This window comes from Hemicordylus capensis, chromosome 1 (genome assembly GCF_027244095.1).
Source record: "Hemicordylus capensis ecotype Gifberg chromosome 1, rHemCap1.1.pri, whole genome shotgun sequence".
Taxonomy (NCBI): Eukaryota; Metazoa; Chordata; class Lepidosauria; order Squamata; family Cordylidae; genus Hemicordylus; species Hemicordylus capensis.
The window spans coordinates 395,117,882-395,137,229 of NC_069657.1; the positions used below are offsets into that span (position 1 = coordinate 395,117,882).

Below are 19,348 nucleotides of genomic sequence, written 5' to 3' on the forward strand. Positions count from 1 at the left end.
TTTTGGTACTCCAGATATTATTGAACGACAACTCCCATCACCCCCAGCCACAATTTATTGCCTACCCCTCCTGTTTGGTGATGCTGTGGCAAAAGGGCCTGAGAGATCTATTGTGCCAAGAACGTTTTTGTCTTGCCCCTTCTACAATAAGGTCTCTCTCAGGCCATCCTTTATCACATAATATAGGCTTAGTGGTCATTTTCTAGGTGTGAGGACATGCCAGTAGCCCTCTCAGTATGAGGACAGACATTTTTATCTGTATCAGCAGTCACATAATAGGCCTGCAAGAAAGCCCTTTGGCCTTTCTATGTGAGCTTTGTTGCTGGAGAACCAGGTAGAACATAGAGTTGACACACGCAGAAATTCAAAGAGGCAGCTATTCTTGGCTTGAAGATGATATGACGTAATATAGCTTCACCTGCTGGATTTCTGCCTGCCATGTGGTTGTTAAATGTGGAACCTCATGGCTCAGCGCAGAGTTCTCATATCCATTCTTCTTGGATAGATGATGGGGGAAATGTAATGGAAAATAAGATTTAATGGGGAAAAAGATTCAAGAAAGATCATTCTTTATATAGAGCAATCACTGTACATAGCTTTTACAAATTAAGTTAAACAGAATCCAATATTATAAATTTACAATCTCAAAACCAGACAAAGGCCAAACAATGAGAAGAAAGGGAGGAGTAGGAAAACAAACAAACCAGAGCTTATTCTAATACTCATGATGTGGGAAATTGCACGCAAAAGTAAATTCATCAACTGTGGAATTGCAGGGTTGGAAGCAGACCCAGAAGCCATTCAGCCCAAACTGCTGCCCTGAAGATCCAACACAGCCAGAATATCAAAAGTAACCGACTAATCCATGGAACAGAAGAATACAGAGTGTTACTACATCAGATATAATGTCCTCTTGAGCAGTGAGAAGCAAGGTGCACCCGTATGGATCTATGCAGCACAATGAAATGTCATACAGGGAGATTTATTACAAAATTACTAAATTTAGTAAAGGAAGGTGTATGGGTTTATTACAGAGAGGGGTGGGTGGGCAGAAGGGGGCACTGGCCAGTTTCTTGTGGACTACCTAATGCCTGCTGATTGCTGTGATTCTTGAAAAGTCTGCTTGACTAGGTAGATTTTGCTCTGGTCCAGCAAGCTGCTTCTCATGTACTTAAGCACACGTAGGAGTAGTACAGATTAGTTATGCTTTATTAAGCAGTCCAAAGTATGTACTTTTTCTTGGTAAAATTTAATGTAGATTGAGGGTCCATGTAGAGTGTAAAAGAAAAAGCAGACCATTCAAGTCTGAAGCCAGCAGACCCCCGCCTTATTGCAAATATGGGCTGATTTGAAGCTTCTGTAGCATACAGCCAGCTTGCCTCATCTACAGTGCAGCGTGAATCTGCCTTATATTATTCTGATTGACAGCATATGGGAATGGGTTCGTCTCAGACTGTGTGGGAGAAAGGCAATGGTAAACCACTCCTGCATTATACCAAGAAAACCACATGGCTTTGTGGTCACCAGGACCACAAACGGGACAAACTTTCCTTTCCTTTTCAGATGCAGTACTACAGTCTTTGCAGACAATAACCTTCCTACACTTTGGGTTTTAATCTTGTACTAGCCTAGTATTGGTGGCACAGTTTTCTAATGGATGGAAGTTAGCCATTCTGCTGAAAGTGGGAAAGCCAGCCTTTCCAACTCTCAAATATTTGTCTAATTTATATAGGCTGGAGAATCTTGCTTTTATTGTTACATCATTTGCATTATCTTGGTGTATCATTATTTTTTTAATTTTAATTTATTCCTACGACGACGACTAAATGCTCTTGGTACTGCTTAATTTTTTGCATAAGCACACATTGTCTATATACCCAAACCAGTCTCATGCCACACATTGCAAAGGAAGTCCCCAGACAGGGGGATTTCTGGTGCCAGTGCATGGGTGGAGAGTATTGTCTGCATGACTAGCAGGAGTGATTTCATCACAGGCTCTCTCCCATATCATATAATGTTTGCTTTTTCAGAGGTTTCTTCCTGTGCTTCCATTTTTGTAATAAAACCAAATTGACATCTTACATACCAGTAGTAGGAATCTCTTTTATTTCACAATATACAAGAAAAAGTGCAAGCCTTAGTAAAGCCGCATAACCATTTCTTCAATTTATCTACAGGAAACACTTTTATCAAGGCAGTGTCCAGCTGTAGAATACACAGGATTGTGGAAAGAACTCAGACTGTGACATGATCATGCTGTAACTGTAGCTTATGATGCAAGATTAATACAAATAAAAAGACTGAAGAGTACTCCCACTCAGGAGGGAGGCAAGAGGAGTGTTTCCTGACCCAAGAAGAAAATGAGGGCAATATGCCGAAACCAGGATCTTGGGATATATCTGTTCAGAATGGCCCTCAACTACACAGAACACAGAGCTCAATAGGAAATGTATATAATTTGAGATATGGCTGATCTCTTCTGAAAACCTGTCTTTTCAGCATAGCATGTTGATACTGCATGTTTAAATAACAATGTTGTAACGTTTATCCAGAAATGTTGTTTGTCTCTGTTTCAGTGAATTCAGTGGGGCTTGCTGAGTAAGTGAATATAGGTTTGCAGCCTTTGCCCCCCCCCGCCCAACATTCTGTGGAGACCCATGAGACCACCTCCTCTCTAAGATCAGAACAGCTAAGCTAAAGTAGCCTGAAACTATGACCCCGTTGCCAATAATGCAGCACTGCAACATCAGAGCAATTCAGCTACTGACATCAGGAGAGTCACTTATGAGTCTTGCAGTTGTGTGTGTTGGGGTGTATGTGTGTGATCTGTGTATTCCAAAGAATATTCTAAAGAATGTGACACTTGAAATAAAAGCCACCCCCCCCCGCAATCCCGTTTCATTTTGCAATTCTTGCTTGAACCCTCTGAGAAGCCTCTACCAGTCAGTGTAGACAATACTGAGCTAGATGAATCAATGGTCTGATTGTGTATAAGGCAGCTTCCTATGTTTCTCATAGTGGTTTTCTGAAGGGGATTACTGGCCAGGTCTCAAAGCCTGCATATTTATTTATGTGTAGTACTCATCCCTAGTTGTAAAAAAGTCTCATGTATAGCTATTTTTCAGAAGAGGAGAGGTTAACCTCACCTTGCTTTACACTTGGTAAGAACAAGGAAGGAGCAAGCCCAATCAGCTGCAGAAGTCAGAGAAAAATAAGAACAAACAACACAGCGTGATTTGGCAGACTGTTTGTTCAAGTTTAGACTGCAGCCAGTGGAAGATGGAAAGCAAATAGGCATACAGGAAAGTGGGGTTAATGATGTCATTATGATTGAGTATTAATAATTGAAACTCTGAGATTGAGAGATATGAAGAGAAAGAAGAGAATGAGAAATGTGGAAATGCCATGTACGGTCACCAGATGTGCTTCCCGCCCTTCTCAAATAGAGTTGAATGTAGTTACTGTGTATTTTACAGGTTCTTTGACTCAATTGCTGTTTATGGGCTGATCAGATCAAAGAGGATGACAGGATGCTGGTAGGTTAGTCCAGGATGTGACTCAGGTTGATATGTTCAAAATATACTTCAGCTGGTCCCGGTTTTTAGCACACCATTGATTAAACCACCATCATCTGGATCAGCTAGCGAATCATATCTCAGTCTGTGATCATGAACTGTGATGCAGGGAGAGGCTCAGCCCACTCTTCTTCCTGTCTTCTATCTAGGGCAGAACCAGGGCCTTTCCAAACAAAGAAATATTTTCTTTTTTGTGCCCCAAGGTTTCTCTCTCTCTCTCATATGCTAAAATAGTGTTAGCTCAGATCCAGTGCAATAACCTGACCCCAAACAAAAGATGGGAAGCAATATCTTCTTCATAGCAGGATGTATCACTAACTGAATGCTTTACAAAAAGCAAACAGAATAATAGACATGAGTTTTAGGGGTGTGCGAGCCGGCCGTTCAGCAACTGAAAAGATAAATGGGGTTCACTCAGCCAAAAGGATCCTGGTTAAAAAGGAATCTAGCTTGTATTCTCCTTTACAAGTGAAAGGATCCCCTAGCCTAAGAAGGCAGGCAGTGTTCCCTCTAAGGTGTGCGCATGTGCACACACTCACAAGTTTTTTCATGTCTGTTCAGTTAATTTTAGATCCTGCTCAGATTGAATCCGGAAAGCCCCACTCTGAATGCACATGTACACCTACTGCCTTGGTACTGCCATCTGCCACCCAAAACAAAACTCATTCCACACACAGATGGGGAAAAAAAAATAGAGAGAACACTGAAGAGGGGCAGCGTAAAGGGAATCCTTTACCTTTAATTTCCCACTGGCAGGGATGGTGGGGGTGGCAGCTTCTCCAACCCGCCCCCCACCCCCAGCCTCCCAAATGACAGGCCAGGCCGGCTGTGGCCTGGTCCGGGCCTCTGTGCGCACATAGAGGCCCTTAGAGTGGCCTCTGTGCATGTGCAGGGTCCTGAATCAAGCTGCAGCTGGCCTGGCCTGTCATTTGGGAGACCGGTGGGAGGGTTGGAGGAGCCCCCACCGCCTCCTCCAATGTCGCCAGCGCCAGGGTGGCTAGAACCTCAGGGGTATACTCGCGAGTCAAATGGGCCGTAACCCAAAATATGGCTTTAAAAAAGCCAAATCTGGCAACAGAGCCACAGCCACCACTGTCCAGTGTTCCCTCTAAGGCAGTGATTCTCAAACTTGGGTCCTCAGGTGTTATTGGACTTCAACTCCCATAATCCCCAACCAAAGGTCACTGAGGCTGGGGATTATGGGAGCTGAAGTCCAATAACATCTGAGGACCCAAGTTTGAGAATCACTGCTCTAAGGCATCAAGGTGTTTTATGTCTGCTCAGTTAGTTTTAGATCCTGCTCGGGTTGAACCAGGAAGGCCCCATTCTGAATGCACATGCGCACACACTGCCTCTATATTTCTGCCCAGAACAAAACTCATTCCTCATAAAGATGAAGAAAATTAGAGGGAACACTGCTGCTTTCCCCGCCAGTGGGTAACTAAATATAAAGGATAACCCTCCCCCCACTTAGGCTAGGGAATCCCCTTTACTTGTAGCCTAGCCAGATTCCCCTTTACAAGTATACTCCCCAAGCTGGCCTGCGAGCTGGTTCTTATAATCAGGGGCAGTCCGGTTCAAACCTGACATCCCAGATTGGGCTGGCTTGATGTTTGCTGGCTCGCACATCCCTAATGAGTTCCAGGAATGGAGAGTGGGAGTACATAACACAAGAGCAGCCCTGCTGGATCAGGCCCAAGGCCCATCTCGTCCAGTGTTCTGTTTCACACAGTGGCCCACCAGGTGCCGCTGGGAAGCCAACAGGCAAGAGCTGAGGGCATGAGTCACAGCTTAGATAGGACCAAAGATGGTTGCAGGGGGATAACACAGCTTGCAAGACAAGAGGGAATTCCTGAGGGTGAGGAGTTGCCTCGCTCATGTTTGCCAGGATTGTTTAAAAGATGTAAAGTGTACCTAGTGTTGGAGTAGTACAGGGCTGCACAACTTCGGCCCTACAGCTGTTGTTGGTCTACCACTCCCATCATCTTTGACTACTGGCTGCTGCGGCTGGGTTGATGGGAATTGTAGTCCATCAATAGCTGGAGGGCTGTGCAGCCCTGGAGTCCAACACTGTAGTTCAGTTTTTAGCACAGTCAGAAAAATCAATTACAAATATATTTAAAAGATCTATTTTAAAAGATTTAAAATAGAGAAGAAGGCAGAGAAGTGTGCTACTAATAATCTGTGACACTAGCAGGTATGTATGACATCCCGCAACGACATTCCACACTACTGCTACATCACTACTACTTGTATACTGGCCAGTGGAATGAATCCACATTCCCCCCCCCCCCAGCACCAGAATATTTTCCAATACAAGTGCTGGAAAAATGCACTCTTCCCACAATAGATGCTGTCGCTGGAAAAAAGACATTTGCATCCTTGACAACAACTGAGTAACAACTGCAAGGTTATTGTGCGTTAGAATTGGGAGTCAAAACAAAATTTCTCCCCCAAAAGCGGGGCTTCCAAATGTTATTTTTGAATATTATTAGATCTCCCCTAAATATTCACATATTTGCCAAATATATAATTTCCCAAACATTACCATCTGTAGATATACAACTTCTCTTAAAGGTATCCAACACTCTCCTACCATCCCCACTAGTTTGTTTCACCCTAAAAATGAATCTCCCTTTTCTCCTGCATCCAATATGCACACAGTTGAGAACCTGTGTGTTGAGAACCAGTGTGGTGTAGTGATTAGAGTGTTAAGACTAGGATTGGGGGACTTGTGTTTCCCATTCAGTCATAAAACTCACTGTGGGACTTTAGCTGAGACTTTTAGCTTTCTCTCTCTCCTTCAAACCTGCCTCACAGGATTGCTGTGAGGATAAAAGTGGGGAGGAAGAACATTTAGACTACCCTAAACTCTTTGGAAGAAGAACAGGATGTGTGCCATAATAAAATATATGTAAATGTTGACTTTATGTTGACCTTTAGCCACATGCACTCCAATAGTAAGCATATAAACCAGAAGCAAATTCAAATAGGGTTTCTTACACTTATCACAGCAGCAAGCAATCTAGTTTGATCTCTTCTATCCACTACATTTCATTTAAGCAAAAATCATATGCAACTATAGTGCAAATCTATGTAATACAGTGTATATACAGTGTATGTCTATACATTGCGTATGTCTAGTGTGTGTCTATGCACTACAGAAAGAAAAGCCAATTAGATTTCAAACAGGACAGCAGAATGTCATATATGGAGGCTATTCTCATGACCTGCCAAAACCGGGCTAAGGGAGCCCAGCCCGGTTTTGGCAGGTCGTGTGCTGCAACAGGAACTGCACAGCTCCCAGCAGCAAGCCTGCTAAAATGCTTCCCCTAAAACAAGGTTAGCAGAACACACGCTCTGCTAACCCCATTTTGCTGCTCGTGTGTTGCTGCGCTGCAGCGGCTCTCGAGCAATCCCCCAACCAGGAGGCTACAACAAGCCTCCTGGTATTGGGGGGGCTCCCCAGATTGCCCCATGAACTTGCAGGGGGCATTCTGCGACTTCTGGGGGCCAGGAGGACCCTGATCCCCACTGCCCCACCGACGGAGGTGGTAATTGTGTGGGCGGCCAATGCTGCCGCCCAGGGAGAGCTGCCTGCTTGTGTGCAGGGAGAGTGGGTCAAACCCGCAATCCCCACAAACCCCCTTATGTGAAGCACCTCATGGAGTTACCCCAATTTCTTAGGATTTAAAGACAACCAATCATTTCATGGGAAAGGGAGTTTTCAAAATGAGTTTCTTGTGTTCTGATTTGCAAAGCCTTATTTTGAAGCAAGTGTATAAAAATAGACTTGGTAGGGGAGGATGCTTAGTGTTCATTTAAACAATTTGTGAAGCTACGCTCAAGAAGTTGAGGTATTTTAGTCCATTACAAGCTTATTAAAAAGATAATATGTAAATTATCTATATTTGAACTACTGTTCTACTACAGTCACAAAGCAAAATAAAATAGTAATGATTATAAGGGGAAACATGTTGTTTGCTATTTAAGCCATGTTGAGAACTTTGTTTCTAAAAAGCAACATATAAATATATTTTAATGGGGTGTATGTGTGTGGAGAGAGAGAGAGAGAGAGGGCCCTACACACAGAGACCAGATTAGAGCTATAAGCAGTTTAGTATCACCAGGAACAAAAGGCAGAAACAAAAACAAAGACATCCATTTTGTCAGAGCATTTTTCTTCCCTATTATTCTTTTTCAAGCTTTTAATACTTTTGCACAGACTGATTTCCACACAGAAAGGCATATTATTGGGATGGAGAGGGTTTTTCTTACAAGTTTGTACTAGAACAATTTTGTCATACTTTGAAAATGATTTGTTTAAAAAATGTTTAAAACTCATTTTCAAACACACAAATGCACAACACACATACACAGTTCATGAGGCGGGGGCAAGGTTTAAAAAACATGTTGCTTTCCTTCTTTGTGGGATACAACAAGCCCAACATCCAGCTTCCTTGGCTCTGCAATTACATTACACTCAAGTGCTGAGCGGAGAAGGAGCACAAGAGTAGTTTAGGAGACATCCTAGCTGTCAAACTCCATGTGCTTTTGTGTATAAACAGAAGCACATGGCTTTGGAGTGACATCATAGTGGTCATGTGGGATGTAGAGCTATCAGAAGGCCCTTACATCACCGGAAATGGAGGTGCTTACATCACACGAAATGGTCAGAGAGAGGGCTTACATGACCGGAAAGGGTCAGAACCAGGGGTACACCCTCACCCCGGAGGTTTGGCCCCTCCCCCCACCTTCCACCCCACCCTAGAATATGTCCAGGCATGTCCTGAAGGTGGACATGTGACCCCTCTATGAACAATGCCTCATCACCCTGGACCAATAGGAGCAGTTTTCAGAGCCCAGAATGGCCCCATTGCACATGCGTAATAATGGGTTGTGTCAAGAGCCTGTCCGTCTGGTGTCCACGTCAAGGTCTCTGTCAGGGTCGTAGGCAGCTCCTCGGTGTCCTCCCCAGTCTGCAAGGAAAACACAAGGAGAATACTTTACTGAAAGTATCAGGTTCAGACAGTCTCCCCTGCAACCCAGTTCACTCACCAGATAGCACAGTTCCAGAGCCAAATAAGTGCAAGGGGTTCCTAGGGGAGGCGTTGCAGCTAGGGCAGCTGTCAGGACCCGGCCGGTTTAGCAGGGTAGCAGTAGGGAGAACCTGGGTCTCCAGAAGCCACATGAAGCAGAGGTTTTCTCGGAGTTGCAGGCTTGGCTGTAGCAGGCTCAAAGAAACTTGTTGCTATCAGCACCGTTCACTCCCTGCTGGCCTAATTTATAGTGCTTTGACTAACTGGGTTCCTCTCCCACTCAGCTGTCAACAATTCAGTGTCTATCTTGGCTGTTAAGTAGCCGCTTGCTCCGCCTGAGTGTTTCCAGCTGTCGCATGTGCTGTTCATATCTTCGTTGCTGGGGTGTTAATGTTTGCATGTTCTCCGGCTCAGGGCTTGGCTCTGCACCCCCCTTCTCCTGTGCAGCTTCTGACAACCCCTCAACTTGGTCTCTTGGTCAGTTTCTTCCTGCAGCTTGACAGGTGAGCTCTTCTCCTGTTCCTCTGTTGGAGGGTTGCCAACTTCCTCCTCCTCTTGCTCTGTTGGAGGGTTGCCAACTTCCTCCTCCTCTTCACTATCCAACAGTAGGGGCATGACAGGTTGGTGGCCATTTTGTGTAAATTTATTAGTTGAAACGGGGACAAGTCTCCCCTCTGCGAACAGGACTAGGGATTGTGTGTTTAGAGGGGGCCATTTCATTGTTGTACAGAGACCATGTCTGATGCTATGACTCCGCTGCATCCCACGGCACTATCTTTGTCACAGACACCGTGTGGGAATAGGGCTATGACACTGGTGCATCTGTCCTACCCTCCTACTGGTCTGAAAACCCACCAGATGGCTGACTTTTTTGCTGGTGAGGTTCTAGTTCCAGAATCTAACTTCACAGCAGACCCAATGGATGAGGATGGTAAGCTAGAATGTGACTGTGGTCACTGTAACACCAAACCTGCAGCCCCCATAGAAACTGAAGATGGATAGCCTCCAACTACAGGTGAAACTCGGAAAATTAGAATATTGTGCAAAAGTCCATTAATTTCAGTAATGCAAATTAAAAGGTGAAACTGATATATGAGACAGACGCATTACATGCAAAGCGAGATAAGTCAAGCCTTAATTTGTTATAATTGTGATGATCATGGCGTACAGCTCATGAAAACCCCAAATCCACAATCCCAGAAAATTAGAATATTACATGGAACCAAGAAGACAAGGATTGTAGAATAGAACAATATCGGACCTCTGAAAAGTATAAGCATGCATATGTATTCAGTACTTGGTTTGGGCCCCTTTTGCAGCAATTACTGCCTCAATGCGGCGTGGCATGGATGCTATCAGCCTGTGGCACTGCTGAGGTGTTATGGAAGACCAGGATGCTTCATTAGCGGCCTTCAGCTCTTCTGCATTGTTTGGTCTCATGTCTCTCATCCTTCTCTTGGCAATGCCCCATAGATTCTCTATGGGGTCAGGTCAGGCGAGTTTGCTGGCCAATCAAGCACAGTACACTGTATACTTTTCAGAGGTCCGATATTGTTCTATTCTACAATCCTTGTCTTCTTGGTTCCATGTAATATTCTAATTTTCTGGGATTGTGGATTTGGGGTTTTCATGAGCTGTACGCCATGATCATCACAATTATAACAAATTAAGGCTTGACTTATCTCGCTTTGCATGTAATGCATCTGTCTCATATATCAGTTTCACCTTTTAATTTGCATTACTGAAATTAATGGACTTTTGCATGATATTCTAATTTTCCGAGTTTCACCTGCACTTTCCCCCAAAAAGGGAAATGTGAGTTCACCAGATTCTGAAACAGATTCTACTATGAAACAAAAGCTGCATAGGAAGACACAATGGGTGAAGAAGAGACTTCAGTGTTTTTGATCCGATGACAACTGTTGCCAAAATTGAGAGGGAAACGTTTCTGAAGATGAGGAGTGTGGCTTTGATTCATTGTTGTCAAGCAGGACCTGGAGGTCACATTGTAGGAAACCATGCTGTGTGTCTAGTGAAAACTGGTCATCTTGTGATTGCCTGACACCAATTTCAGGCAGCCCAAGATCCACTTACTGCAGAGCGGTGTGCTTTACTTCATCATCTGAAAGTGGGAAGGAGGAAGCCATGGATGGCATTGTGCTTACAAAACCTGAAGAGCCAGACCTGGCTGAGGAAATCGACAGTCTGGTAAGTTGGTTGTGCTTTAATTTGACTGATTTGTTTGGCTGTCTTTAACCTGCAGAATTAAAATATTGCCCTCTTTTGTACAGGTCTGTGCCTTTGAGAACATGCACCTCGGGGATGTCAATGTATCCTGCATTTCCTGTGCTTGTACTGATGGTAACCAATAAAAGAAATTTGTTTTAAATATGTGTGTTCAAAGCTGTGTTTAGCAGGGCCATGGCAAAGCCTGAGGAAATCCTAAAGAAAATATATTATACCCTGGGGAGAGTGGGGAGTTTTGGTGGTGTAAATTCACTATTTCAAGAGGCCAGGCAGCACTAAATTGCTGAGTAAAAGGCAAGTTGAGGCCTGGCTTCCAGGATGCATTGCTTACACCCTACACAAGCCTGCAAGGATTCATTTTAAAAGAAACAAAACAGTTGTTTCAGGGGTAGATGCACAATGGCAAGCAGATTTAGTGAACATGCAGCATTATTGTAAAAACAACAAAGGCTACAAGTACATTTTGACAGTGGTGGATATACTATCTAAATATGCCTGGGCTGTACCTCTAAAAGACAAAACCAGCAGGGAAGTTTTAAATCTATTTTCAGAGAAGGTCAAGAGCCTGGCAAGCTCCAGACTGATCGAGGGAGTGAGTTCTTAAATAAACCTCTAGGTTCACTGTTAAAGAAGCATGGGATTCACCACTTTGTCACCAACAATGATGTCAAAGCGGGCTTTGTGGAGAGGCTGAACTGTACATTAAAAACTCGGATGTGGAGGTATTTACCACTCACAGCACCTTCAGGTATATTGATATCTTGCCTGAACTCCTAAAGAACTATAACCACAGCTTTCACAGAACCATACAGCACAGGCTGGTGGATGTTAGCTCCAGCAATGAACTGGCTGTTTGGAAAACAGTCTATGGTATCACTATCCATTTAAAAAAAAGTCAAGTCTCCTGTGTTAAGAAAAGGAGATCATATTAGGATTTCTAAAATTAAAGGAGTTTTTGAGAAAGGATATGAACAGAACTATACCACTGAGCTGTTTATAGTGGACCAAGTCATCAGAAGAGCTGAAAGGCTGGTCTACCTGCTAAAAGATTACATAGGTGAGCTAATTCTCTGCAACTTCTATCCTGAAGAATTACAGAAAGTTAAAGTGGGAGAGGACAAGGTGTACAGGGTTGAAAAATATTCTAGCTACAAAAGGCCACGATAAAGTAAAACAGCATTTAGTGAAGTGGCTAGACCAGTTCAATAGCTGGGTGCTGGCTTCAGACCTGTGCAATGGGTGACAGAGGATTTTGCATTACCCTCCCCAGTAATGCCAGCAAGAAAGATTTCCCACAGAACACTAGTTAAGCCTTTACCGTCCAATTAGCCTGGGCACTGGATCTTCCCGGGGAGTGGGAAATGGGGCTAGCTGAGATACAGTACTTGCACACCTGGGACACCATCACAGTGGATACTACCTTTCAATATGCCAAGGGTTTAAAGAAATGGACCTTTTACTTACAAAAGGGCTATTACTCCACCATTAAAGACTTGCTGCATGATCTTGATGAATTCACAGGCACACAGAACGGTCTTGAGGGGACATCTTTGCTTTATGACCTGGTTAATAGAAATATTCAGTTCATGAGTCCTAACAACGCTTTTACTTTTCCACAGGGGCTGAACTAGCCTATATATTACAGCTCCTTCCTGACACTACCCCCCCAAAGTGATGCCTTACCCTTCAAGCATAGTGGAGGGTTCAAAACTCTGTTTGTTCTTGATACACCCAGCAAAGGATTCCCTTTCCCTGCAGACATAAACAGAGGGTTCAACACTCTTTTTGTATATACAGACATAGTGGGAGGTCATCATGTCCCGCTTTTGCGAAGTATTACCATGAAGGGCCAGAACAGTGAGTGTGTTAACACTGTTTATGACAAGCCACACTATATCCCTGTGAGCAAGCACCACATTGACACCATCACTAAGGAGATCAAGATGGACCAGAACAAAATTGTGCCATTCCATTTTGGCAAGGTGATTGTGAAGCTACACTTCCACACCAGGCGAGGCCTACAACTTTAAGAAAAAGAAACAAAAATGCCAATTCTGAAAAATTATGGTGACCCCACCCTTTACAAGAAATATTACAGGGCCCAGGCTGGAAGTGCCCTTCCTGGCTACATGGGCACCCTGTCATGTATGGGGCTGGAATTGGTGGTATATTCCAGAGCCTTTTCTGGAAAGCTGTCTCTCTTTTGAGATGGGGTTTGGAAATCATTAAGCCACACATTAAAACAGCAGCACGGGACTTTGCTAAAGACGTGGTGGGCCACACCTTCCAAGCTGTTCTGAATAAGATGGATCCTGCCTTTTCCTCACAAGGGGGATCAGGACTGATGTATATCAAAATAAAATGAAAATCATCATGTGTGCAGCTATCAGGATCTCCCTGCCCTCTTAAAAGAAAAGGTGTGAGCCAGAAAAAGCCTCAGAAGCATATAAGGCATCCTAGGGGGAAAAGGAAGCACACTCCTGGTGGCATTTTTAAAGCCATAATAGCTTTCATACACTGCAGCTCCAAAGAGTACATGACATCTGAGCTAGACCTTTTCCAAATTGCCCCAACACAAACCAGTATTGAGAGAAGCATATATGTTGAGGTGCCACCACTGACTGCACTAACAGACACTACACCTCTGGATTTATTCATTGCAGGGGCTGGGGATTTTTATCTGGATTTGAATAACATGCTTCTATACATGTGTTGTAAAATTGTCAAGGAGGATGGAACCAACCTGGCACAGGATGCTGCTGTGGGGCTAGTGAACTGCACAATTGCTGCCTTGTTTAGCCAGGTGGACGTGACCCTGGGGGATCATTTTGTCAGTCAGAGCAGTATCACCTACCCCTACAGGGCATTCATTGAAGCGATGATGAATTACAGCGAGCACTCTATCTACACAATTTTCTGCTGGCTTATTTTATAAAAATGGTGCTGGGTTTCACAAATCAGCTGCTCTAGATGGTGAAAATGAGGGCTTTATTAACAGAGCCACCTTTACAGCTGAAAGCTGGAAGGTGGATCTATTGGGGCATTTACACACAGACCTTATGTTTCAAGGAAAATTGCTTTTAAATGGTGTAGATGTGAAATTTAAACTAATGCGTAGCAAGGACACATTCTGTCTGATGGAAGGCAGAGCTAACCCCCAGTATGGGCTGCAAATCTTATCAACATCCCTCTATCAAGAAATGTTCTCTGAACCCTGCTGTGTGGTTAGCACACACTGAGGCTTTGCTCACAGCCAATGCAAAATACCTGGTGGATCATGTGAGTATGAAAGTGTTTAGTATTCCAGCTGGAAGTCGTGTCAACAATCAGGAAAATTTGTATTTAGGGCAGTTGCCAAAAACTGTCATAATCGGTTTTGTGGATAATGATGCATTTAGCAGAACAGATACTAAAAAACCCTTTAATTTCAAGCATTATGACATTAACTTTGCCTGTCTCTATATGGACAGTACCGCAGTGCCCATGAAAAACTTTACCAGCCAGTATTCCCAGCTCATAATTATGTCCATGAGTATATGGGCCTGGTACAGGCCACAGTAAGAGCTGACTCCAACCCTGGGGCTGCCTTTAGGGGCATTTTTCAGTGCTCCAGACGATCCTAGAAGGAGTTTTTCTTCAAGCAACTAACATCTGCAAAATCTTGACTGATGAGAGAGAATTGCCGGTTACCTGCAACTAACGATTTGCCTACAATTTCTTAAAGATTGAAATGGCTTCCCTTGAACTTCTGACTCTAAGTATCATATATATTATTTTTTAAAGACAATCTCATCAAGATAAACCACAGGAGGAATGTACAGCTAACACGCACGCTATCTGTAGGTCCCTGCACCCCAAAGACTTTCTTTGGAGTTTTTCCTAGTGACTGGCTGCCTAGAAAGAGGCTGCTACAAAGACCTGTGAGTCTTGTAGTTAACAACCCCACCCCTCCCCATAACCTCCCAGGAGAGTACCAGTTAGCCATCTACCTGACAGAGGACAATCAAGGAGAGGTGGGTTTTTTTATTCTTATGGCCACCCACCAAATCACTCCCAATTTTCCAAAACTATAATGACTTTTTGAAGAAAAAATGCTTCTAAGACACTCTTTCAACCCCTCCAGCACCAAGCTCCTGATTCGATGACCTGTGGCTACCACTGTGTGCTCTTTCTACAGCAGAGGGGTAGGGGGTTAACATTTAAGCAGATTCAAGAATTGTATTCAGAGGATTTAGAAAGAAATGACCAAATGGTTGAGAAGTATGTTAAAAAGAAAGAAATGCATGCCCAAACATGCCCCATTTTCCCCCCAAAACACACAAGTATAAGGATCGTGTAATGATTTTCACAGAGCAATAAAGCACCCCTAGAGGGCTTTACAAGAATATATGTGTGTGTATGTTCTTTACCCGCAAAGCAGCAACTACCAGCCTGTAAATTCATGCAATCAATTTTATTTTACATCTGAAAAACATAAAGACATTTAAACTTTAGATGATTTCCCTGGTTTTTTAGAAACCCTGCGAGAGACGGCTGGAGACACAGACACAGCACTTGGATTTTTTTAAGATATTCTAGAGCAACCCTGGTGGTATGCTTTCCGGCTACAGATGCTGGAACATTTAGTTCAGCCAGAGCCCTCATAAACACATCCCAGCATTTAGGAAAACGGTTGGGTGGCAACCTGTGAACTTGGGTGATTGCTTTGACCAGATCCAGCATGTTGGAACCAATAACAGTCTTGCCCTTATATATAAAAGTGCCCTTCTCATCCCATGATGAAATCGCAGCATTCTGCTTCAACTTGTTTAACAAAATCTTTTCAGAGTTCTTCGAGCGCACAGGCAGACTGTCCAAGACCTCTTGGAAGAAGGTCTCAGAATTATGGGAAACCTCACCAGAGGTCTTGGGCTGTGGTAGAAACAGGTTTAGTTCTCCCTTTTCTGCTTCTCCCTGCTGCACATGCGTTAAATATTTTTGAAGTTGGCTCTCAAAGTCTAGCCTTTTCATATTCAGTTAAATAGGATCTCTGAAGAACCTCTTGCATTTCTGTATCTAAAGCGTAGATTGTAGCTGTTCTGATGTTTTCCTCCTTGGGTGGGGGGTCTTTTTGCTGCTCTAGCTGGTGTTTGGGGACAAGGACATCTTTTCAGCATATACCATTATTGATTAGTTAAAAGTCCTGTTATCAATGGAATGGCGACGCTTAACAGTGGTCTAAGAAACCCTACAGACTGTTTGACCAGAAGCTTCTTCTTTCTCAGAGACAAACGTTTGTTACTCAGACTTTTAATTAAACAACTCCTTTTTCTTAGCACACACACTTATTATTTATTACATTTGTAAACTGCTCCATCCAAAGGCTCTTTATGCACACTTGACATGGGGATACAGGAATATTCCCTTTTAAGATGTTCAATGCAATCTCTGATATTGCTGCAATTAAATCATCAGTTGCAGCACACATAATGGCCTTCCTCTGGCATGGAGGAGCCTTAAGAACTTTTAAGAGGGAAAGGTTTCTCTTTACACAGTTAGACTTGTTGACCTGCAGACAGGTAAGCCTCAATATATCAGACCCCTTAAAGATAGCCCCTTTTGTAACCGGCCTGTGATTTTTTCATAGTGTATACCACAGGCCAATCTGGGGGAATAAAACCACTTATGAGCCTAAAGGTTTCAGCAGTTGTGGGATTTAAATCCACAAACAGCCATATGCCTTGTGAGTGGCATCATTGTATGCTTCCATGAAATATCTGACATTTCCTGGGAAAATCTGATGAGTCAAAGTGGCAATCTGTAATTTATCCCTAGGATTTTTAAAGAGCACCATATATTTAGCATTGAGGCTTATGGTGCGTGTGGATTTTCCTTTGCAGAATACATTCTGTGTAATGAAAAACAAAAACAAAACCTCATATTCCTGTAATGTACATACTGTGTGAAGGCCTTCTCTATTTCCGAGTTTTCAGATGAAGCTTTCATGCGATCATCCACTGCAAGAAAACAGGTTTTATTAGGGGTAACTGATCATCATCATCATCATCATCATCATCATCATCATCATCAAGTTTCTCCAGTACACCCTGTACAAAGGTAATAAAGTGGTATTTACAGAGATGTTGTTTGTACAAAGGCTGCCAGCAGGCATAACACTAGACATTTTTTTCAGGCATCACAGACATTACAGAATGTACATTGTCAAACATATTTTCTACAAAAAAACATTTCCCACAGTTGCTAGGCCCAGCTAGAATGGCTGAGAATGGGTATTCATTTTAAAACCGTAAGGCAGAGTCTTAAACCTGTCAATAATCACTCTTTTGTCAAATACAATTTCTTTGAAATTTGAGTGGTAGCTTCCACCCATTGGGCACTACCACCCACCCCACTCTTTTGACCCCAGGACCCTTTTTTGATCTGAATCAATCCAGATTCAGGAAATTCAGGTACAAATGAATCTGAGGTGATTTGGTGTGTGTGTGTGTGTGTCAGATTCGGACCCAAAACAAATCAGGGGAGTTTTGATTAGGATACAAATCGAAACCAAAAAAAAATCAATTTGTGCACACCTCTAATATCTAATGAGTCAGAATTGGCATTCTCAGGGGTAGATTATTCATTATTTCCTCTAGGGATGTGCACGAACCCAAAATCATGGTTTGGGTTGAATTAGGATAGAATTTGAACTGAACCGCCTGTCGCTGAACTGGTTCAGTCGAACCAACTAGCTAGTTTGGTCCAATTGACTGAACCATTTCAGCAGTTCTCCGGTGAAGATTCCACTTTAGAAGTAAGGGGTGCAGGAATCCTCTAAGGGGTAATCAGGGGGCGGTGAGAGAAGCATTGGTGCAGGCTGGAACTGTGCCACTGCTGTGCTGTGTTTGCCTGGGGTAGCCTGCCCTGCCCCCGCTGCTCAGCTGGCTGCTGCATATGTGTGGCGGACATCTGAGTAGTTGGCATGGCAGTTGAGTGACAGGTCTACCACTCAGCTGGCTGTCACTCATATGTAGCAGCCAGCTGAGTGGCTGGGGCAGGGCTGCCTACCCAGGGCTACTACCTCAGGGAGGTTGCCACTGCCACCACACAAATGTGCAGTGGGGAGAAAGGGGGCACCTCGTGCAGGGCTGAAAAAAAAGGCACTGGGGTGGGGCTTCTGCCGGGTGCCCATCGTGGTGAACACAGTGGCCCTGGTGGCAGTTGTACACCTGTTCTTGGAGCCCGTGCACACAATGACAGCTCCGTCCCGTCTCACAACATGCTCCATGGGAACATGCAGGGCTTTGCAACTGGGATTTTTCAGTAAGCTGCAATCTTTTTAATTGTGGGGAAATGCCCAGACATTCTCTCTTTCCAGCCTAAAGATCAATATTTTAACAGATTAAAAATGTCTCAATACCAGAGTATTCAATCAGAATTTTTAAAATTATTTTGCTTCTGGCAGGATTGCAGAAGGTTAAATGCAGCTACTGATCCAATTGCCTTGGGGGCATGTTTGTAGTTTCCACAATAGTAGGCATAAAACCTTTTTTCATAACAGGACTATATCCAGAGGCGTAACTATAGGGGGGGAAGGGGGGGCACGTGCCCCGGGCGCCATCTTTTCTGGTCACGTGGGGGGTGCCGCCATGACAAAAAAAACTTTTTTATTTTTTTGTTAATTTTTTGTTAATACAAATGTTTCCTGCTCCGTGCAGCAGCGCTGCAGCAGTCAAGGGAGCGCGTTGGCGCCCCCTCCCCCACAAGCGGTCCCTTCCGCGCTGCCCGCGCCCCCCCATTGCCCGGGGCGCCATTTCAGTGCTTGCCCCAGGCGCCGTTTTCCCTAGTTACGCCTCTGACTATATCATCACACAGAGGAATACTAATAAACATTCCCTAGTGGACCAGGTAATCTCTGAAGCTACTGGAGCCATAGTGCAGTGGGAAGACCATAGCTTGAGACCTTTAAAAGGAGACAGGATTCAATCAGAAGACGGTTAGAAAGACTGCAGAAAACGTTCTTGTATATTTTCCCACTAGAATGCAGAGGATGCAAGATGGCTATTTGCAAGACAGAAGATAGCGTTGGTAGGACATTTCTGCATGAGAGGAGTGGCACAGACTCCAGTCTTTTAAGGGTTGTTTTTTTTTTTTTTAAGGAGTGATGCATACACCACTCCCAGAGGGCCAACTGGACTCTCACTTATGTTACTGTGACTGTGATGAGATGGGGGTTACTCTATGCTTTCCTGGGATCTACCCTCAGTACAGAGATGGCTCTGATCCCAATTTTGGAGCACGCTGCTCCTTCGAGGTTGAAGACTGATCTAAAGCCACTGATCAGGCTTAGACACTACTTCAACAACCTAGAACTTGGGACTTACAGGCACTAGCCTGGGACTTAACAGGCACTGTACAGCTGGAGTTCAGACAACCCAGCTCTAGACAACAATATATTATTCAGGAAACAACAAAGAGTAGTGAATAAGGTTACGAGGCACATGGGGA

General features: G+C 43.8%; 1 long non-coding RNA gene across 1 annotated transcript; it reads right to left on the bottom strand.

Moving 5' to 3' along the window:
- Positions 1 to 15,299: 15,299 nt before the first annotated feature.
- Positions 15,300 to 16,901, bottom strand: LOC128345209 (uncharacterized). Its single transcript, XR_008316314.1, has 2 exons — positions 16,800 to 16,901; positions 15,300 to 15,983 (listed from the first exon to the last, which is right to left on the bottom strand). It is a non-coding gene; the product is annotated as an uncharacterized LOC128345209 (long non-coding RNA).
- Between the last annotated feature and the right edge of the window lie 2,447 nt (positions 16,902 to 19,348).